This window comes from Malus domestica, chromosome 13 (assembly GCF_042453785.1).
Source record: "Malus domestica chromosome 13, GDT2T_hap1".
In the NCBI taxonomy this organism is placed as follows: Eukaryota; Viridiplantae; Streptophyta; class Magnoliopsida; order Rosales; family Rosaceae; genus Malus; species Malus domestica.
In genome coordinates, this window is record NC_091673.1 from 41,005,907 (window position 1) to 41,029,656 (window position 23,750).

At 36.4% G+C, this 23,750-nt stretch overlaps 1 long non-coding RNA gene across 4 annotated transcripts; it reads left to right on the top strand.

Annotated features, from left to right (window-relative positions):
• Nucleotides 1-9,445: 9,445 nt before the first annotated feature.
• On the top strand, nucleotides 9,446-15,644 carry LOC103433236 (uncharacterized). Of its 4 annotated transcripts, XR_003768148.2 has the most exons (5): nucleotides 9,450-9,787; nucleotides 9,886-10,010; nucleotides 10,112-10,186; nucleotides 10,355-10,438; nucleotides 15,464-15,644. It is a non-coding gene; the product is annotated as an uncharacterized lncRNA (long non-coding RNA). The 4 variants fall into 4 exon arrangements; XR_011574739.1 differs by having other exon boundaries at nucleotides 9,446-9,787; nucleotides 9,886-10,186; nucleotides 14,590-15,644; XR_003768149.2 differs by having other exon boundaries at nucleotides 9,446-9,787; nucleotides 9,886-10,186; nucleotides 14,661-15,644.
• Nucleotides 15,645-23,750: the final 8,106 nt, after the last annotated feature.

Below are 23,750 nucleotides of genomic sequence, written 5' to 3' on the forward strand. Positions count from 1 at the left end.
GCACATAAAATGTCCATGCCCTTGTGCTTACTTCTAAAGTTCCTTGTTCATGTAACAAAGAAACAAGCACTAATGTTTGCATTGATTAAGGGTTGTTCAAAGCAACTCTTATTTCTTCATACAACAATTTGTAATTGAAGAATTATGACATTAAAAGTGTTGTCCTCTTTATGATAGACATTTTCTAACATATTCTTCTACTGATACATTATCAATAGGAAGATTGTGAGGATGAGACTACTTAGGTACATTTACAAGCCATTAAAGACAATCTATGGTTTTGTAGTACCAAGTCCGGAAACTAAAGCTTTCGGCTTTTATTTGTCAAGTGTTGGATAGCGTTTGCAAATATATTGGTAAACAAATACATAACGAATATAAATTGATTGATTTTAAGCCATTTGATTCGGGTCTTTAAATCAAATAGCACCACCCACTATTTTTGGCAAATTCCATATCCCTCATTGGAATTCGAGAGTTTTGGATGAAACTCTTAGTAGGGTATGGGAGACTCACTACTACCAAGCCCACCTCACAATGATATGATATTGGCTAGCATTAATAATAATGAGAGAGTACACTTACTCATTTGCATCTCTTGCAAGTACCCATCTTATTTGGCCTCTAGAGAATGTAACCTCACAATGATATGATATTGGCTCCATTGCACTTAGTTAAGTCATTCCCACCATGCTTAGTTCATGAAGGGGTTCAAGAATAGCCTCACAATGATATGATATTGGCCATCCTCGTTGCCTACACTCACCTCATCAAGTATGTATATAGACTCCTCCTGAGTATAAACATGCACTTTGCACTCCCCCATGATAGGGTGAAGGCGGTGTACAAGTCATAAACGATTGGAGCTACCATGGTGCAAGGTCACGAAAGAGTGTTCAAAGCACTCTCACGCTTATCAACTTAATAATGGTTTGGTTGAGGGTTTTAGGTCTCATCACATATAAACATTCATTTTAATCTATATTAAAACAATTTTGGTCCTATTACAACTATTGGTCCATTTGATTGTTTTAGTTGTATATAATACTCCCACCATGCTTATAAAACGGTTTTTAAAGCAAGAGTATATGATACTACTAACATAAGGTTTGCATTCATTGATGGACTATATAGTTGCCTTAGGGCCTTAGGATGACTATGAACCTTTGTTTAGATTCAACACGAGCCTTGTGTTGAATCTCGGTCTAGGGATGGTGATTGATTTTAGTTACGCGTTTAATCACATTAAGGCGTGTTGTCTTAGGGGCGTTGGACCCAACTACTTCATTTTCATGCATATCAAATAAAGCAAGAAAGAAGTACTTCAAAGTAAAGGTGAGCTTATGCTCATTACAACATTTGCATAAAACAAATTACTTTAAAGTAAAGAAGAGCTTAAGCCCTTTTACAACATTTGATCAAATCAAATTACAACCAAAATCTAATCTACACATTCCCATGGTTCAAACAAATTTGAAACGGCCTATCACATAGCTCAATTATATTAGGCTTAGGTTCATAATCACCCTTTAATTAATTAACACTTTAACTAATTAAATTGATTGCAACATTTTCATTTGGTTTTTGTATCCATAAAATTGATTTAAATGGAGCTAAATGAAATGAAAATCCAATTCTCATTTAAAGAGACAAAACCATTTTGTTCTCAACCTAATTTGGGCCAAAATGCAATTACCACAACATTTGGGCTATATTGCAAAAACATAAACTTTTGGGGTCACTTTGTAAAAACACGAAAGTCCACTACTTCATGTAATTACACTAGAACCCAAAAATTAAACAATGTAAAAACTTCATTAAAGGAGCAAAACAATTTGTCCTTTAGCGTTTTTGGACCTAAACGTAAAAACGTAAACTTTTGGGCCAAAGTGCAAATACACAAAAGTATCAAAACTTTATGTAATTGCATAAAAGCCCCAAAAGTACCCCCACTAGGGGGTGGCCGGTTTTGGAAGAAGAAATGGAGTGATGTGTGTGTTGATTTGTGAGTTTTGACATAAAGCTATCAAGTGGTGCAAGTGGTGTGTGTGAAAGGAAATTAATCCTTACACACCCACCAATATCTCTTACACCATTTAAACAAATATCTAAAACATTTAAACATTTGAAAATCATAAAACATAAACTTTATGAAATAAATCAAAACTTTGAATCAAAACACAAAACTTTTTGTTCTTGGCTAAAATGTCAAGAACAATGAAGAACATTCATGAAAAACTCAAAAAATTTCCATGAACATTTTTCACCCAAAAACATTCCAAAACCATTGAAACTTTAGGGAAATAACATATAACCAAACTAGGGTACATAGGGGTTCCAAAAGTCACTTTAAAACACTTTTAACAAGTCAAACAAGAACCCAAAAAATCACCCTATGTATTTGGCCGAATTTTCCCAAAAGCATGGCACCAAATTTTAGCTCCAATATTCATGCTCATATGAACTACATCTACAACATTTGAGATGACAAATTTTCTAACAAAATTTACATTCAAAGAAACAAGAACAAAGCTTGTAACATATTACAACTTTTAAATCAAAACTATGAACTACAAAACCCAAAAGGATTCACCAACTACTAGACCTAGGCTCTGATACCACTTGAAGGAAGATTTTGTGAAAACATGTTCATTTGAATAACATCTATAACATGCATTTAACAATTAAAAGGCGGAATCAGGCTTGCATGCATTCAAAAACAAAACATTACCCATGAAATTCAAAGCCTAGTAGATTGGTGAACCAAAACTCAACTCAAAACAAAGTGAGTTGAAATCATACCTTTGTAGATTCCTCTTTGCATAAGCAAAGGCTAATCACCCAAAGAGAGGGCCTTCATTCCTTGCATCTAAAATCTATGAATTTGGATGGATGAAAAGGTTTCTCCAAGTTCCCAAAATTGAGAACCTCTAAGTATCTTCACCAAGGTTAGATTGGAGAAGAAATGAGTGACCTTGGAGTAGTTAGTATGGCTAGATACACCCTCCAAGGGGCCGGCCTCTTTAGAGAGAAATGGAGAGACATGTTCTCTCCAATTTTCTCCAAAACAAACCCTAATGAATTTTGGCTATAAAGTCATATTTATACCTTTATTCATTTGAGTGGCAAACTTGTAATTAAAGCAAGTTCACTACCCTTCCTCTAAATGGCCGGCCATGGGGTTTTGTTTGGGCTTTTGGGCCTTTATGAATTAAGTTGTCATACAATTTAAGTCAATGGACTTGACGTTCGAAGCCCATTGGGCCTTGAGGCCCAAAACTATCCCGAGGTCTTTAACGAACTTATTCGTTTGATTAATTAACATATTAATTAATCCTTGCCATAAATAATTAAACCATTTAATTATTCTTACTCATCTCCATTGTTTCTTCAATCTCCACCTTACACGGTGTACGATCCATTAGGTTCCTTTTAGTGAGGCAGTGGGCGATTAAAACCATTTTACATCGATTGTGAATTGAAACTTACTTTCAATTCTCCCTTTAGTGATTACACACCTTTAGGGCTTCCACAAACCATGAGTGACACCTAGCAGCATATCATGGTTACCCAAGCTAATCAGAAGAGGTGGAGAACCTATTCAGTTTAGGATTACAAATGCAATACGGTCTTTCTCTAATACAATATTCTTGACCACATTGTTTGGTTTGATAGTTTATTTATTCATGTCTACTATCCAATGTGATTCGTGTGCTTATATGATTACCTTGAATGTGATTTAGAACGACATTTCTAAATCTCATTCATACTCTGGCCAGAGGTTTTAAATCATATCATAGAGTATTCTCCCTCAAACGGTTTGAAGGTTAGAGATCCCTTGTTGCGCATTCACTTGTCTCCATGACTAAGTGGCTTAACCCCAATGATGTCGTGGACACCCCGATGGGGTGACTTTGACATAATCAAAGATCAAGGACTTAACCATAAGACAACTGTGATGCCTCAGGTCAAATGACTACTTTGCATTATCCCAACCGTGAGTTCTCATGTGACATGAATATGAGAACTCTTCGTTGATCGTGTTCAGTGAACTCATTCTCTATTGAGCACCTACGTACTTGTCTTGATGTCACACACACCAATAACTCGAGACTAGTCACTCTCCCTGAGAGAAGACACAGTACGTACTGATCTTAACGGACTGTCAATGCCCAATTGGCAATCCTATGATCAGGAACATTTAGGATGTGTCTACGAAAGATTGGTCTCATGAATCTAACTTCTTTAGATCGCATTCTCCCAATCACATATTCCTTGGACTTTATCGTTTAAGCATATAACATTTATATGAGACGGCTCAAACAATAATCTTTGCCCTTTATAGTTAAACTAGATTAGTTTAACATGTGAAATGTCCGTAAAGTATCATCATATGATTGGCTTTAGGGCACATTTCCAACAGAAAGAGCAATAAGGGGCAACTGTTTTACATAGCAAGGGTAAGGGGAAGACGACTCAAGTTGGAGAAGGAAATAAACGAAAGCCTGGTAGACCTCGTAAGCTCTCAAATGGTATCTCCAATCCTAAGGGTAGTTCATATCCTTCACACCATATTATTATGATCGATAGTCTAACAAAATCTGTTTCCGATCCTGTGAACTACCCAATTTCTATCATTGGCCTCAGAGCCAAGTTACATAAATCAAAACAATTTGCCCAATTTTCATCCGAGGATGTCTCAAACTACATCTGAGACTTCCTCTTCGTCAAGTAACGAATCCAACAACATTCTTTCTAAGTTTCAACTTGAGAAGAAATTAGGAAAGAGAACGTTCGTGGATAAGGAAAATATTCAACCGATTTTGATTGAAAGTTCCAAATTGGCATTTGAGAATTTTCTTGCAGAATCCAAAACCCACAAAAATACTAAAACATTTATGTCTGAAATTCCATCCTACAACCCGTTTGAACCCAGGCCTGAATTAACCCAACAATTCGAACTATATTCTCCTACACCATTTCATTCGACAGAAAACAAAATTCTTTTTGAAATTGAACCATTTCATCATACAAATTCATCCAACAATTATCAGAATTTAAAAAACTTGTATTCAGAAAGTTTTTACAGTCCAATTAGGCCCTCAGACAACCCATTTCAATCGTGATTTTTTGCTGCAAAGATCAAACCTGCACAGAAAATAGAAGACCAGCAGCATCCATTTGGACCCAAAATTTCAGAACCTTTTTCTGCAATTTGGTCACAAAACCCAAGAGGCTTACTTGCACCATCGTGATTGATTCGTAGTCCTTCGTTGACTGCTACAAATTCGAGACTGAACCCGTAATTTTTACGCCTTCCTCCACCGTGGACTCACCACAGCAACCACTGACCCATAGCAAGCAGCGGCGTGGTCGTGTTCTTCCCCCGTAGTCTTCTCATTCAACCGTGGTCTCGTCCCCTCGCGGTAATACACAATACCGATGACACCGTTATCCACCAAGGAGAATTGTCCCTCCCGCTCGAGATTATCTGCCAGGTTGTGGAACAAAGTTTTCCCAGAGAAAGCAGAGAGTGGAACCCGTTTTCTTCCAGAGGAATTGCTTCGAAAATAAAGAAGAAGAAGATTGTTTTGACAATAAAAAAAGTTGAATTTATTTTGGGGGAGGCTTCACGTGGGGACCATACAAAGGTCAAAAGTTTTGGTGATTTATTGCACTCTAATAGTGCAAAGGCATCAGGTAGGAAGCAAACAAAATATAAGGGATTTTGTGGTTCTAAGCAATTTGACAGTGCATTGAAAAGTGAACTTGCTTTTGAGAAGTCTTCACGTGGGAAGCAATGTGAAAAGGCAAAGTGATGTCCATCAAAAAGTCAAAATCAGTTCTTTAATTCTGAGCATTTTAAGAGAGCACGTTCGCAGGTCCTTTGAGGTTTGGTCATCTTCAAGTAGGCCAAATCCGAGAAGCTACCTGCAACCTTTTTTTACAACCTTGGCAGCTCCCTTCAAGTTTCATTAATCCTGTTTACCTTAATAATTTCACTTATAAAGTTGATTTGTGGAATATTTTGAATAATAATCAGAAAGATCAAAAGTGGAAGCAAGGGTTTAATTTTCAGAATTCTAAAGTAAAAGACTAAGAATTGAAATAGAATCCAGTACTCGAGAAAAGACTGATTTTGTGCACGAAAATAGAGGAAGAATTTATCACACTTGGCCAAGTAGACAAGTAAGAAATCCACGAGCCTTTTATCGACGTAATCGGCTGAACAAGTACTCGGCTTTCATTGATTGGACAAAGCTGCTAAGAATAAATAAGTCTCTATTTTTATTTTATTTTGTTTTTTTTTAGTCTTTAATTTATTAAGAACATTTAGTATTTGTGGCTTGTAATAATTAAAAGTACACTAGTAGTATTTGTATTTAAGTTGGTATTATGTATTGTGTTTGTTTTGTAATTTTCTGAGCTATGGCAACTAAATCTTCCAAATCTGAAGTTTTTAAAATAGAGAGGTTGAATAACGTTAATTAGCGAATATGGAAGAGAATGATCACTTATCTTTTAACCCATGACAAGACTTTGTACACTATCAAGGACGAGAGACCCCTTGGTCCCTCTCAAGTTTATAATAAATGGGTGGAAGATAATGAGTTGGGTAAGGTCATAACCCTCAATTACTTGGAAGATAAATTAATACCTCTCTATAAAAAATATGATTCGTCCAAAGAAATCATGGATGTACTTGAAAAAAAGTATGGCCTTAAATCTCAAATGTACATTCAGTTATTGCTTGAGAAATACAATGGGACAAAAATGGAGGAAACTAATTCTATGGTCAATCATATTACTAAAATAGAAGTAATGGCAAACGACTTAGCCAATGCTAGCCATCCAGTTTCTAATAAAATGCAAGTTAGTGTTCTTCTTGGTACCCTCCCAAATTCTTGGGAAAATGTAGTTACTTCATAACTCATAGTCAAGTTGAATTAACGATTGATACATTGCCTGCAATGTTGGCTATTGAAGAAGTTCGTAAAAATTATAGGAAAAAGGAAACTGGACAAGGCAGACCCAACCTCCTCATAGCGGAAGATTCTCAGAAAAAACAAGCAACACATGCACAAGCCAAAGCAATATATTTGCTCAGCCTTTACAAACCCTAAGACCTAGGTTTCTTATTCCAACTAGGAAACTAAGAAAAAATAATAAAAATATCCTAGAAAATAAAACCCTAATTGACTAGGAGAATCTGCCAAGTACTTGTCCAGCCACGTTTTAGTCTCAGATCTCCTCCAAATCCGGCCCCAGTTAAGTTTTTTTGAAGATAAATATGTTCCGAACACATCCCCAGAAGGCCACGAAACCATCCGAGGTCATTTTGGGCTCCAAAAACGCACTTTAAACCCAGAAACGTCATTTTTCAGTACTGCACATCGCTCCTTTATTTTATCGCCAGAAAATAACTGCTTGATGGAAAAATCCCAAATTTTGATACGACCAAGCTAAGTGACTCACGAACGTCTTCCAACTGGAATTACTCCAAAATCCGTCCATTTGACCACGTTTTGCTCCAAAGGAAGTCAGAAGTCCTATACTGAAAATACAATTCAAAGTATCAAAATTCTTCCAAAATATTAACTAAAATATACTAAAAATAGAGTTAAATATATAATATAAAATTCACTTATCAAAATACCCCCAAACTTAGCTTTTGGCTAGTCCTCAAGCAAAATAAAACTAGAAAATAAAAATAAAAACTGACAAACTGGACACTTAACTAAAACTTAGCTAAAACAAAATTCTCACTTTCAAGTTGCAATCCATAGAAATGTTAAAAATCAAAACATCTTTTCAAAAGTTCCAACCAATCCCACCAAAGAGTCTAAGCCATTTAGAATCAATCAGAAAAGAATTCACACACTTCCTTTGGTGTAAAGTGAACCAACATAGTTAAAGAGACTCGACCAAAACTCTTACCTCTCATCCCTTTATTCATACTTCACACACTAACTTCACAAATATTTTTTTTCTTTCTCTTCTTTTCGAGTTTTTTTTTTTTTGTATTATTATTAAGTAATAGTAGTGGTCGTGCAATGTCGGTTCCCTTAAGCTTTCTATCCAACCCATGTAGTGAGCTTTAGGTCAATGACTCCCAAACCACTAGGGCTTCAGGGCACTAGGTGTGGAACACCCTTAAGGACTTATTAACCCGAGCTGAAAAGGCTACAAAAACAACTAACCACCATACCTCATGCCAAAACTCTACCGTTTGACGCGAGAATCACTGCTGATTAGGCAGGACTGGCCCGGTTACTAGGCAGAACCTCGAGTGAGACAATTATTACTTTATAACACATACTAACTTTACTTTATTTAGAACAAAAATAAAAATAACAATACACTTAGACAAAAAGCAAGTATTTCAATCTTACTCCTCACAAACCGTGTTGGTGTGAATGTGCAAATTTTTCAAAGTATAACTCATGAATTAGTGTCTAATTAACGATAAATAGAAAAGACTCTACTGTGGGATTAATCTTTACCATGTCCATTTTTTCTAACGTTTAAAATAATCTATGGATATTAGCTTAAAAACGAAAAAATTTAATTGACACAAAAATAAAAATCCTAAATTTTTACTATTTTCCCACCCCTAAACTTATTTCACACTTTGTCCTCAAGGTGTGGAAAAGAAATATAAACTACAAAAAAAAAACGAAAAGCAAAACTAGAAAAGATTAAATAAAAGTCTAGACCAAAGAACGAAAAGAAAAAGGAAAATAGAAAATGAAACAAAGAAATTTAAAAATTAAAAAGATAAATAATAGAACAAACAAAAAAAAACAAAAGGAAAAAAAATCACCTGACACCACAAACATTGAGCCGTGACAAACATTGGATTCCGATGAGAATTTGGAATGGCATGCAGCTGGCATGTGCATTGGAAAGTGGCATGCAACTGGCCATGTCTGAATAAGAAAAGTCACGATCACTCCTCAGTCCTTGTTAGTAAATGAGCCCAAACGGCTCTTTTCTTTTGACAAAATCGAGAGCCAAACGCCTCTGTATTTTCCCATTTCCAAAACAACCCTCTCGGACAGATACACAGGGCCACACGATGAAAATACGTGTCATACATCTGTGTAAAGAACTCCTTAAGGGTGCGTTTGGTACGTGGGACGGGACGGGACGGAACGGGACGAGGCGTTCCGTCCCGCGTTTGGTGCGCCAAAAATAGGTGGAACGGGCTGTTCCACGGGACAGATTTTGGGTGTTTTTGCGTTCCACCTCCCCCCGTGGAACGGGTTTGTTCCACGTCTGTGGAACACAATGTTTTACCATTTTAAGACAAATATACCCCATGTCTTTTTTAAAAATTACACCTTCGTTCCGTCCCGTCCCGTCCCGTCCCGTTCCAATAGAAATGCTGAAATGTGTTACAGTCACCCATGGTTATGTCAGATGGCTTTTAGAACCCCTAGGCCACATCATTTCTCACAATGTGCTCTACACTCTTGCGAAAAAAAAAAACAAAAAAAAACTGTACCTCCATAACAAAACCTTCTCTCTGATCACTCAGAACCCATTTCTCTCTTAAAGGAAAAAAACTTCCATCTCTCTCTCTCTAGAAAATCCAAAGAGACTCACGAAGTTTTTGCCATGTTCAAAACTCGCAAACCCAACCAATAAGTTAAGCCTCCATGTCACAGCAACTCCTACATCCTCTCGAAGAGCTGTCTCTGTAGCCTTCCAGAATCCAGCAACAAACAAACCTCCGGGAGTCCCGAGCCGTGGTAGAGTGAGCTGAAAAGTGAAGATGCTGAAGGTAAAAATCCACCTCCATTTGTGTTATGTCCGTGTCAGCTTTATGTATTTAGCTGAAAGGAAGCAAGATCTAACATATGCATGTGTGTTTATCCGTAGGAAGTCCCCCAAATTGCATATCTGAGCCGATCTACACCACGCAATCTGATTGTCAACAAAATCCGAAACCAGTTAGTGTCTGCCATAGAAATGAACGCACAGTTCAGCTCCAATCATCCCACAGAGTTACACATCTTCACTCAACTAGCGCATTGTGGTGATTTCCATGTGTCCTATAACTCCACCCTACAAGTGTATAAGTTATGTGTCTCGTTTGTGTGCAAAGGTACTGCAGCTAGATGCTGAACATCAGTAAGGACACGACAACAGAGACGACATTGCGAACCTGAGGCATGCAGAGGTAAAAATTTTGTTCTCCACCAATGATGACCCCCAAATGGTGAAAAATGTTGCCTCATCCGTTAGTGATATTTTCGAATGTAAAAGCGATAGATCCCAGAAGTACCCCATATTTGATGATATATGAACACTTCCGATGTAACTCATACACTGGATTGCTGTGGTGCAGGGATGAACTCCAAATGGTGAAGACACATTTGGGTACCAAACTATCGGCCTGCAAGGAAGAGTGGCCGCAGAGCAAAATATAAAGGTATAACATCACATCCCTACTTATGTATGACATATAGGGTTGGTCTTCATGTAGATCTGCGACTAGATGCATAATTCTGTCTAAAATGATCTCTCTGTGCATTAAGTCTTGTTTGTCTTGTGTTACTGGCTGCATAAAAATCAGGTGGTGAAATCAGAGATAACATGTAGAAGATACTATTGGTAAAATATAACAAGTAAAAGCAAATTTGGTTTTTTTTTTTTTTGTATTTTGACTGAACATGAAATGCAGCCTAGGAATTTAAATGCAACTAGAAATTGAAAGTAATGAAAGAAAAATGAAACAAAGTAAAGAAAAAGTTAGAAAGTTGGGTTGCCTCCTAAGAAGCGCTTTATTTAAAGTCTGTAGCTAGACGTTGCAGAAATCTGGTGGCTAAGTCACTAGATCCCTCAGAGTTAATGACTCGCATGCTGTGTCATAGGGTGATTCCAAGTATGGTTTGAGCCTGTGACCATTGACCTTGAATTCATGACCTGTGACCTCATTTTTTATCTCCACAACCCCATGCAAATAAACTTTAGTGACCACATATGGCCCTGTCCAACGTGACTTAAGTTTGCCTGGAAACACCTTTAATCTGGAATTGAAAAACAACACCTTTTGCCCTGTGTAAAATTCCCTGCGAAGGATTTTACTATCATGAAATGCCTTAGTCTTGTGCATCATTACGAATCTCATAGAGCTCATTGAGCTCCAACTTACGCTTCTCCCCAGCTGAATCATATGAAAAATTTAGCTCCTTAATAGCCCAGAACGCCTTGTGCTCTAGTTCCATAGGTAAATGACATACTTTCCCATACATAAGTCTAAATGGCGACATCCCAATTGGGGTTTTAAAAGCTGTCCTGTAAGCTCACAGTGCGTCATTTAATTTTAAACTCCAATCCTTACGTGTAGAGCCAACTGTTTTCTCCAAAATCCGCTTTAATTCTCTGTTTGAAACTTCCACTTGACCAGATGTCTGTGGATGATAGGGTGTAGCCACGCGATGAGTAATCCCATACTTTGCTAATAAAGCTGCAAACTGTTTATTAATAAAATGCTTCCCCCCATCACTAAGAATCATATGTGGAATTCCAAAACGTGGAAATATAACCCCCTGGAGGAATTTCAACACCATTGATCCTTGATTAGTTGGTGTTGCAATGGCCTCGACCCATTTAGAAACATATTCCACAGCAACTAAAATGTACTGATTCCCATGAGATTATGGGAATGGTCCCATGAAATCAATACCCCAAACATCAAATAACTCAACAATTAGAATACTTTGCTGGGGCAACTCATTCCTCTTGGATTGATTGCCGACTCTTTGACACCTGTCACAAGCTCTGCACCAATTATTTGCATCTTTAAATAATGTAGGCCAAAACAACCTACTTTGCAGAATTTTCTCTGCTGTCCTTTTCTGTCCAAAATGTCCCCCACATGCATACTGATGAGCAAAACGTAAAATACTGTCTTGTTCAACCTCAGGAATGCACCTGCGAATAATCTGGTAGGGACAATACTTATATAAGTATGGTTCATCCCAGAAATAATGCTTGACATCAGACAAAAACTTCTTTTTCTGCTGAAATGAAAAATCGGGATGCACAACACCCGTAGCCAAATAATTAACAATATCAGCAAACCAGGGTGTATTTATTTGGGTAGCAAAGAGCTGCTCATCTAGAAAACTCTCACTCAATGGTAGCGAATCTGCCTCCTTAGTTGCGGGAATAATTAATCTGGATAAATGGTCAGCCATCACATTTTCACAGCCTTTCTTGTCTTTAATATCTAAGTCAAATTCTTGGAGTAAAAGAACCCATCGAATCAACCTAGGCTTTGCATCCTTGTTAGATAACAAGTATTTTAATGCAGCATGATCAGTATAAACAATTATCTTAGCTCCAACCAAATAAGACCGAAACTTCTCTAAGGCAAACACAACTGCCAACAATTCTTTCTCTGTGGTAGCATAGTTAAGTTGTGCATCATTGAGTGTATGACTTGCATAATAAATGACATGGGGAAGCTTGTCTTTCTGCTATCCCAAAACTGCCCCAACAACATAATCTGAAGCATCACACATTAATTCAAATGGTAAACCCCAATCTGGTGCAGCAATGATGGGTGCCGAAGTTAGGAGTGATTTCAACTTGTTGAATGCTTCTAAGCAAGCCTCTTCGAAGTTAAATAGTGCATCTTTAGCCAATAAATTGCACAAAGGTCAGCTGATCTTGGAGAAATCCTTGATGAATTGACGATAAAATCCTGCTTGTCCCAAAAACGATCTAACACCTTTTACTGATGTAGGGGGTGGCAACTTTGCAATCACATCAATTTTAGCTTTGTCAACTTCAATGCCTTTGCTAGAAATTGAATGACCCAAAACTATTCCCTGTTTCACCATAAAATGACACTTTTCCGAATTCAGCACTAAATTTGTTTCTTGACATCTCTCAAGAACTAAGGACAAATTATGTAAGCATTGATCAAATGAATCTCCAAACACAGAAAAATCATCCATAAAAACTTCCACAATTCTTTTAACCAAGCTAGAAAAGATACTCATCATACAACACTGAAAAGTGGCAGGTGCATTGCATAACCCAAATGGCATCCTCTGATAGGCAAATGTCCCAAATGGGCATGTAAATGTTGTCTTCTCTTGTTCCTCTGGTGCAATTGGGATCTGATTGTACCCAGAATAGCCATCCAAGAAACAATAAAAAGCCCTGCCAGCCAATCTTTCTAACATTTGGTCAGTAAACAGTAGAGGAAAATGGTCTTTTCTTGTACCTGCATTTGGCTTCCTATAATCCACACACATACGCCAGCCTATAGTTAAGCGCGTAGGAATAAGCTCATTGTTGTCATTTTTAACTACTGTAATGCCAGTACGTTTAGGAAGAACCTGCGTAGGACTCTCCCATTTACTGTCTGAAATGGGATAAATCATACATGCATCAAGTAATTTCATCACATCTGTTCTAACCACCTCTTTCATAATTGGGTTAAGGCGGCGTTGAGCATCAACTGTTGGCTTCACGTCGTCTTCCATTAAAATTCTGTGCATACGGATTGCTGGGCTAATACCCTTGATGTCGGCAATTGTCCATCTTAGTGCATCTTGATATTTCCTCAAAACACGAAGCAATTTATCTTCCTCTGTGGGAGTTAAATCAGCTGCAACTATAACTGGCAGCGTTTCTGCAGCCCTTAAATATGCATATTTTAAATGTTCTGGTAGAGGCTTTAACTCCAATTTTGGTGGCTGCTGTCTGGACGGCTTAAGGGGCTATTTTGGCTCCCCTAAGCTCTCGTAAACATTTCTAAACCATGGCAACTATGTGGGCAGACTGTCCAATGTATGAATGTACTCAAGAACACCGTCATCTTCAGAATCTGTCCCAATTTCTCTTTGTAAAACGTACAGCAACTGATCTGTATTTGAACAGGCATAAAAACTATCTTGAACCATATTGTCTAACACATCAATGCGCATACAATCTTGCTGTTCAGCAGGATGTTTTGCTGCCTCAAACAAATTAAATACCACAGATTGGTCTTGAACTTGTAAAGTTAGCGTTCCAGCTTCCACATCAATTAATGTCCTAGCTGTTGCCATAAACGGCCTCCCAAAAATGATAGGTGTGTGAAGGTCTTCATCCATGTCTAAAACCACAAAATCCGCTGGTAGATAAGGATTATCAACCTTAATAATAAGATCTTCAATAACACCTCTTGGATAAGTGATTAAATGATCAGCTAGTTGAAGTATAATTGATGTAGGCTTTAAATCTCCTTGTCCCAATCGCTGGAAAACAGAAAAAGGCATCAAGTTAATACTCGCACCCAAATCGATTAAAGCACTTTTAAAATCAGAATTTCCAATAGTACAAGAAATATTAAAACTCCCTGGATCTTTTTTCTTAGGTGGTAGTTTGTGTAGCAAAGTGCATTGCATTGTTCTGTCAAAACAACTTTGTCCAAATATGCAAGCTTCTTTTTGCTACTGCAAACCTCTTTCAGAAATTTGGCATATGATGGTATTTTCTTGATTGCATCTAGCAATGGAATGTTGATTTGAACCTTGGATAATGTCTGCATAAAATCTTTGAGTTGCTGATCTCTTGCTTTAGGAATTACACGTTCAGGGTAAGGCAATGGAGGGTCATAAACACGCTGAGAAATCTGTTTTGGGACTGTGCAGATTCTGTTTTTCTGCAGATTTGTCAGGTTCTGCTGCTGGTATTTCAGATTCTACAGTAATTGGCATTGCAGGCAGATTCTGTTCAGTACAGTTTGCACGATTGTCATAACTTTTTCCACACCGTAAAGTCGGAACAACATTGCAGTCTTCATGTCCTCTTGGATTAGGCATTGTTTGACTAGGAAATATGCCTTTTTCTTTGTTTGAAATCTGTGCAGCTAGCTGCCCAAACTGTTGCTCCAAACTTTTAATTGATGCTTCAACATTTTGAATTCTTTGATTGCTGCCTTCCATGAATGTTTGTGTGGTTGCTACTAGTTTAGAAAGTTGATCTTCCAAGGATGGTTTTGGTGACACAAAAGGTTTTTGTACATGCTAGAATGATTTTGAATTATTCTGATTGTCACCCCATTTGAAATTAGGATGATCCCTCCATCCCGGATTGTAATGAGTTGCATATGCATAATTTCTAGGCCTTTGATAGCTATCCATCATATTAACATGTTGCTCCACAAGCTCTGGGTAAGATTCTTTATGTGGACAGCCCAATATGTTGTGTGTAGCCATGCTGCAGATAGTGCAAATTATTGTTGTAGGTGGCTGCTGCTGTGTAGAATATGCTATCTGTTGTAGAATAATATCAAACTCGGCATCAATATTCTTCTCCATTTTTTTCATTTGTGCAGACATATTAGGAGAACCTGCTGATAACTCAAAAATGCCCCTTTTCTGTGAATGTTCTGCTGCCCATTGTTGAGATTCTATAACCATTGTATCAAATAATTCAAATGCTTCTCTTGCAGATTTATTTGACAATGAACCCCCAGCTGATGCATTAACATGGTTGTTGGATGTAAGATTAAGCCCATCAAAGAAAATATTCATTTGTGTATCTGGATAAATATTAACATGTGAACATTTTATATACATCTTTGTATATCTCTCCCATGCTTTATGAAATTCTTCGTTTGGCTTTTGAGTAAATGTCATAATCTTTCGCTTGTAATTTAATGTCTTGGATGTCGGATAATATTTGTTCAGGAATCTTGTATTCAATTGTTGCCAAGTAGTAATGCTATTAGCCGGTAGAGTGAATAACCAAGTTTCAACCTTGTCCTTCAAAGTAAAAGGAAAAAGACGTAACTTAATAGCCTCGGCAGAAAAACCCCTGATCAAGATATTTTTGCAACCCACGATGAATTTAGCAACATGTAAATTCGCATCCTCATTAGGCAGCCCACGAAAATTAGGAAAATTTCAAGCATATGGTGCTTGATTTCAAATGAATCGCCATCTTCCTAGGCATGATACACAATACAATTAGGAACATCATTGGCTCGGGTAGCCAATGACTTTTTGAGTGGCTTGCCTGCAGCAGGTAATTGCAACGCCATTGTGATTTTACTGTCTGCAAAACCAGCAAACAATTCCTCCAGGAATGTGCCCTGTAGTGCACTGTCCCAAACCAAATTATTTTCTCTCCTCTGTCTATACAATGTGCGTTCGGGTTCTGGATCAAACTATGCAATCTGGGCAGTTCCTGATCTAGTTTGGACCATGTAGTTTACAGAATCTGCAATAACACAAAAGCGTTAAAATAATTGGATTTTTTTTTGACGAAAAATAATAATAAAAAAAATAATCAGAAAAAGTTTAAACAAAAATTATCTAAAATAGTCCCCAGCAACAGCGCCAATTTCTTGATAGGATTTTTAACATCTATGCAAATAGGGTCAAAATCACATAAAATACTTGCAAGAATATAAGGATATTGTAGTATAGTTGCTCATGAAAGGTCGTTTTCCTCAAGGACTATTTGGATAATTTATGTAGAAACAATTCCTAATTAAACACTTAGAAGTAAAACTTGAGAAAAGAGAGTTTGAGAGTGGGTAATATTAAAAAACAAATTTTAAACAAAAACTAAAATAATCGAAGAAAAGAGTTTTAAATACCAATTTATAAAGGCACTAGGATTCCACCATCACCTAGCAAACCTATGAATTTCTACCAATTACTTACGATTTACACATGCCACTTTGAAGATTAGGTTTTCCTAATATATATTCTCCTCCTGATGTTCAAGCAAGAACGTATATCTAACATGCAATCCGTCTGTGATATTCAGATAAAGTATGAACATGCAAGACTCATTAAGTTTTATGAAAACCTTTTGAAGAACCATGCAACCCCTAAGAACGTGATATTTGCCTTAGATGAAATTATAATTATCAATCACAGGAAGCAATACTCAATCCTCCGGTGATATTCCGACCGAATTGCATCTAATTACTTGTCTAAACATCCTAGTGGTGGCCAATCATCAAGATAAATAGATAGTTTAAAACAGTGATTAATAATTCATAGTGTGCATGCAATCAATCATAAGCAATTAAATAAAAATTACATATTCATGCTAAGGCTCAAGGTTTCGCCCTAGCAAAAGGAATTAGTTATGCATATTCATAATTGAAATCATAGAAAATATTATTAAAAATAAAAGGAATGAAAGCACCTTAAAGTAGAAAATCTCCAAGAACTCTAGCAAAGTTCTCTGTCTCTGAAATTGAATAATAATAAGTGTCCCCCTAAAACTGTAGACGGACAAAGCAATATATTTGCTCAGCCCTTACAAACCCTAAGACCTAGGTTTCTTATTCCAACTAGGAAACTAAGAAAAAATAATAAAAATATCCTAGAAAATAAAACCCTAATTGACTAGGAAATCTGCCAAGTACTTGTCCAGCCACGTTTTAGTCTTAGATCTCCTCCAAATCCGGCCCAAGATAGGTTGTTTTAAAGATAAAGACGTTCCGAACACAGCTCCAGAAGGCCACGAAACCATCCGAGGTCATCTTGGGCTCCAAAAACGCACTTTAAGCCCAGAAACGTCATTTTCCAGCACTGCGCATCGCTCCTTTATTTTATCGCCAGAAAATAACCGCTTGATGGAAAAATCCCAAATTTTGATATGACCAAGCTAAGTGACTCAAAAACGTCTTCCAACTGGAATTACTCCAAAATTCGTCCATTTGACCACGTTTTGCTCCAGAGGAAGTCGAAAGTCCTATACTGAAAATACAATTCAAAGTATCAAAATTCTTCCAAAATATTAACCAAAATATACTAAAAATAGAGTTAAATATATAATATAAAATTCACTTATCACAATGCTTGAAAGGAAATGTAAGGGCTATTAGCTAGCTACATGATTGAACTCAGCCAAAAGAAAATGCACTTGAAATGTAGAAAATTGTAAACTATCAAGATAAAAGCTATGGGAGTCAAAATAATGCTTAAGCATGCCAGTGATATATGATCTCGAACTGGGTTATGTTGGAAACGTTGGCTTGGAGAGAGAAAGCTTAGTTGGAATGTCAATCAACTACAATCCAGCTACTTCGGGGTAGCAGAGCAATAAATATTAGATAACTATCGTTTGAGAGTTAGCTTTGAAGAAAACTTGAAATTGAGCTAAAAAGTTTTGGGTTGTCTTGAATAGCTTTGAGAGTGGGTTGATTGAAGAATTACTTGGAGTTTGGAAAATCAAAAAGATTGAATGTCGACCAAGGTCTAGAGCATAGAGGCCTCTTGTCCAATTTATATTTGGGAAAGCATCTTCAATCTTATTATGGGTTGACAACTGAAGTAGTAAGCTTGACATAGTGAGTGTCATGCTTCACACATTCGCGAACAAAATGATAATCAAGTTCAATGTGTTGACATGAGTCTTAAATTGTTAATTTTTAGAAGTCCTATTTTAGGTAAAAGTAGGATGTGTACTTGGTTAGGTTTAAGGATCATCCATTCCACTTCATATATATTTTATAACGAGAACACTATACATTCTGTTCAGTATAAATATCGAATAAAAGCATTATATATTCTGAAGACAAAGTCAAAGATTTCGAAACCGACAAATTGGGTACAATGTGCACAGAAGTTGAGCAAGCCATCAATTAGCTAGCAAACTGGAAGAATCTCAGATGATATTTTAGGTGTAGATATTGCATCCTTTTAGAAGTGTGATTACTTGCAGTGCATTCCAAATCCCTAGATTGTAGGAATTTCAAGAATATAGGCAACCTAGCTGATTACATACCAGATCTGGTTTTTGTATCTTGCCGAATAAGCATGGCTTATCTTAGCAAAGTCAATTGACTTTGCACATTAATCTGGACCAGGATAATCGAGATAGAAGTTGCTGAGTCCGTAACTGAACTTCTGAGGTATTAGTACTTTGATTCGTCTTATTTTGGCCCTGGAAAATCATGGTCCTATAATTGTTCTTAACTATGTATCTGAAAAAGGTTGTTCCCCTTGAGGAGGAATAGTATACATAGACCATGTCTTTCAAAGTCAATTAGAATATATCATTTTTAATTATTCTGACACGTGGCTATTGAATTTTGTAACCGCAAAACCGTGACGTTCCGAATTCAGACGCACAGCTTCAAAAGTTGTGGTGTGGAGGCAACAATGATGAGGGATGTCATGTTATGTCTGCACAATAAACAAGAGGCGGCTCTTTACATTAGCGAGTGACTTTAGCCTTGGAACACACAAATCTTGAGGTGAGGCGCTTTGAATTTAAAAATAAGATCATTGAGAGACTCCTCCTTAAATAGCTTAGATTTTTTCCATTTTCTCCAACTTTTTTCTTTCAAATTTCGAACCAAAGTATGGCTCTCCTCCGTTCTTACTATACTCCACTTTTCGTGCCTGTTCCTTACTTTGAACCTTGGTTGCTTACATATGTAGCCAATAAAGTTGCAACACTCCTATTCGTTGTTATCAAGAACTATTAGATGAAGTAGGGATGAGCCATAACATTTCAATAGTAAACATTTTCTCCCTCATAGGGTTCCATAGTCTCCATACTCTACACCGTAGCCAAAAGCAACATCTTCCTTGCAGTCTTTGTATTCGGGTTCAACTTGAGCAGAGTATCGAAATTCTTCAGTGGGTTAATCTTCATTGGAGCCCTCTCATCATCCATCCAAAGTGAGTTGCGCAAGCTAGAATAACAAGCATCACAGTTTGTAGAAATCACTTTTCTTAGAGAAATTTTGTGCTAGGGGTGAGGGTGTGTCTCCACCAGAAATTGTACTCCTTTTGCCCTTTTTATGGGACCTTGATAATAAACATGTGTTTACACATTTTGTTAAATACTGGATTACTTAAGTCATTAATCATGTTAGAATAAAACACTTGAAATTTTTCATCTTTTGCTTCCTAATTAAGAAAGAAAGTTTTAATTCGACAAATCTTTCTGAAGTAACCCACTTCGGACTAATAACTAAAAGATAAAAACATGAATAAGTTTGCAGGCTCGGGACAGAGCTCTAAGGCCCTCTCAGTAACATTGATTTGCGAAAATGTTGCCTCCCAAATTTAGTGTTGATAAAGATTTTCATTGCGACAATCGAAATACCACCTTATTCCAACACTAGGCTCAAAAACCCATGAAAAATCTTTTACAACGAACTTGCTATGATGCATTGGTCGGAATAAAAATGAGAAAGTGATGAGTCATGTCTGGAATGGTCTTCGCCTCTTAAAGTTGGTTCGATCTCCTTTCGTCAAGCAAGATTGTATGTCTGTTTGTTGGTACACCTTCCCATTCTAGGTCTGAGGATTTTATTAGTCGCAACGTGCCATCAAGAAGGGGCTTCCTTCTTATTCTGAATTATGTGTCCATCCATACTATATCTTAAACAAAAGTTGATGAGTCGATATTATACTATATATTGTACCCTAACTTTAGTATTAATTTATTTGTTATTTTGTGAGAATTTGATACTTTGAATTATATTTCCAATGTAGGACATTTGACTTCCTCTTGTGCAAAAAGTGATCAAATGGATGAATTTTGAAGTGATTTCAATTGGAGGATGTTCGTTAGTCCCTCATCTTGTCATGCCAAAGTTTCGGATTTCTCAACCAAGCGGATAATTTATGGCAATGAAATAAAGGACCAGCGCGCAATGTTGTCAAAGTGACGTTTTGAGCTTACTTGGGCTGTTCAGCATTCAAGATGATGTCTTTTGGGTTCATGGCCTTCTAAAATTATGTTCAGGGCATCTCAATTCAAGTCATTTTGGGCCTACTTTGGAGCCGTGAAAATTTAGAATCGTGGTTGTTTTGGACTGGGCAGATTTCCCAAAGTTAGAATAGAAATGTATTTCCTAGTTATCTTATTTTATTATGTTTCCTAGTTTTTAGAAGTCATTTTCTAGGAATGATTTTATTTTGTAGTAGTATAAATAAGCCTATTTAGCCATTAGGGTAAAAGAACGCATTAATTTGAAGAACTTAGCTAGGCTTTGACAATTTGTATTCTTCTTACAACGTGTTTTCTATCATTTTTCTAATTTCAATAAAATTCCTCTTGTTTATGATTGTGCGTAACTAATTTCTTTTGCTAGGGCGATGCCACGAGCCTTTGCATGAATATGTAGTCTTTATTTAATTGCTTATGATGTTATGCATGCATACTTTGAATAATTAATCACCGTGTTTAAAATGTCTCTATGTCTTAATGCTTAGCTACCATTAGGATGTTTAGATAAGTGATTGGAGTCAATCGGTCAGAATATCACCGGAGGATTGAGTATTGCTTCTTGTGGTTAATAATTATAATTTCACTTAAGGTGAATATCTCTCTCTTAGTGGTTGCATGGTTTTTCAAAGGGTTTTCACAAAACTTAATGAGTCTTGCATGTTTACATTTGATCTGATTATCACAAACAGATTGCATGTTAGACATACGTTCTTGCTTGAAAATCACGAGGAGAATATGCATTAGGAAAACCTAACCTTCAAAGTTGCATGTGTAATTCATAAGTAATTGGTAATACTACGTAAGATTGTTAAGGTGATGGCAGAACCCTAGTGCTTTTACAATTTGGTTTTCAAAATGTTTTCTTTTGTTTTCTTTAATTTGCTAATTTCTTTAATTGTTTTAATTTAAAATTCGTTTTTAATATTTTAGGTCATAAAATCAACACTTTCCAAACTTAGTTTTCAAAATTTGAAGAACTTAGCTAGGCTTTGACAATTTGTATTCTTCTTACAACATGTTTTCTATCATTTTTCTAATTTCAATAAAATTCCTCTAGTTTATGATTGTGCGTAACTAATTTCTTTTGCCAGGGCGATGCCACGAGCCTTAGCATGAATATGTAGTCTTTATTTAATTGCTTATGATGTTATGCATGCATACTTTGAATTATTAATCATTGTGTTTAAAATGTCTCTATGTCTTAATGCTTAGCTACCATTAGGATGTTTAGATAAGTGATTGGAGTTGATCGGTCAGAATATCACCGGAGGATTGAGTATTGCTTCTTGTGGTTAATAATTATAATTTCACTTAAGGTGAATATCTCTCTCTTAGTGGTTGCATGGTTTTTCAAAAGGTTTTCACAAAACTTAATGAGTCTTGCATGTTTACATTTGATCTGATTATCACAAACAGATTGCACGTTAGAAATACGTTCTTGCTTGAAAATCACGAGGAGAATACGCATTAGGAAAACCTAACCTTCAAAGTTGCATGTGTAATTCATAAGTAATTGGTAATACTACGTAAGATTGTTAAGGTGATGGCAGAACCCTAGTGCTTTTACAATTTGGTTTTCAAAATGTTTTCTTTTGTTTTCTTTATTTTGCTAATTTCTTTAATTGTTTTAATTTAAAATTCGTTTTTAATATTTTAGGTCATAAAATCAACACTTTCCAAACTTTGTTTTCAAAATTTGAAGAATTTAGCTAGGCTTTGACAATTTGTATTCTTCTTACAACATGTTTTCTATCATTTTTCTAATTTCAATAAAATTCCTCTTCTTTATGATTGTGCGTAACTAATTTCTTTTGCTAGGGCGATGCCACGAGCCTTAGCATGAATATGTAGTCTTTATTTAATTGCTTATGATGTTATGCATGCATACTTTGAATTATTAATCACCGTGTTTAAAATGTCTCTATGTCTTAATGCTTAGCTATCATTAGGATGTTTAGATAAGTGATTGGAGTCGATCGGTCAGAATATCACCGGAGGATTGAGTATTGCTTCTTGTGGTTAATAATTATAATTTCACTTAAGGTGAATATCTCTCTCTTAGTGGTTGCATGGTTTTTCAAAGGGTTTTCACAAAACTTAATGAGTCTTGCATGTTTACATTTGATCTGATTATCACAAACAGATTGCATGTTAGACATACGTTCTTGCTTGAAAATCACTAGGAGAATATGCATTAGGAAAACCTAACCTTCAAAGTTGCATGTGTAATTCATAAGTAATTGGTAATACTACGTAAGATTGTTAAAGTGATTGCAGAACCCTAGTGCTTTTACAATTTGGTTTTCAAAATGTTTTCTTTTGTTTTCTTTATTTTGCTAATTTCTTTAATTGTTTTAATTTAAAATTCGTTTTTAATATTTTAGGTCATAAAATCAACACTTTCCAAACTTTGTTTTCAAATAATTAATTAAGATTTAGTTTTAACATTAATTGTTCATTCAATCCTTGTGGAGAACGACCTTGCATGAGCATTCTTACTACAACTACTTTTTTCTCTTACAAATATTTTTATGTGTTTTTATCCCTACTTTTGCAGGTGGTAAAAATCCTAAAAAAAGTTCGTTAAGAACTTGGTTTATGCTTGTGGGTCGGAAATACCTTTGGAATCCATTTATTAGACCCTGTGCATTGGACCTGAGCTTTTCCGATCGGACTATGTTAGAACCAAATTCGCGCACCGTCGTAAGTGGTTAGAGAATTATTCAGTTACAATTACAATGCAATATGGTTAGTAGCGGAGCCAAGGTGGGGGCAATGGGATTCCTTGACCCCAATAACCTTGTACAAAACTGGTACTTGAAAGAGAGAACTGAAGAAGATCAAAGGGCGAAAAAATGGCGCAAGCACAACCACCTGGGGGAAAAAACCCAATAGGTAATGGAGGTGAAAGAAAACCCAAGAAGTCCATCGTTCAAATTCAATGCACAGGCACTTGAATTTGTGCCAAGATCACATGCCCAGATGCCAATTTCTGGTTATTTCTACCCCTGCTTTCACTTTCTTGG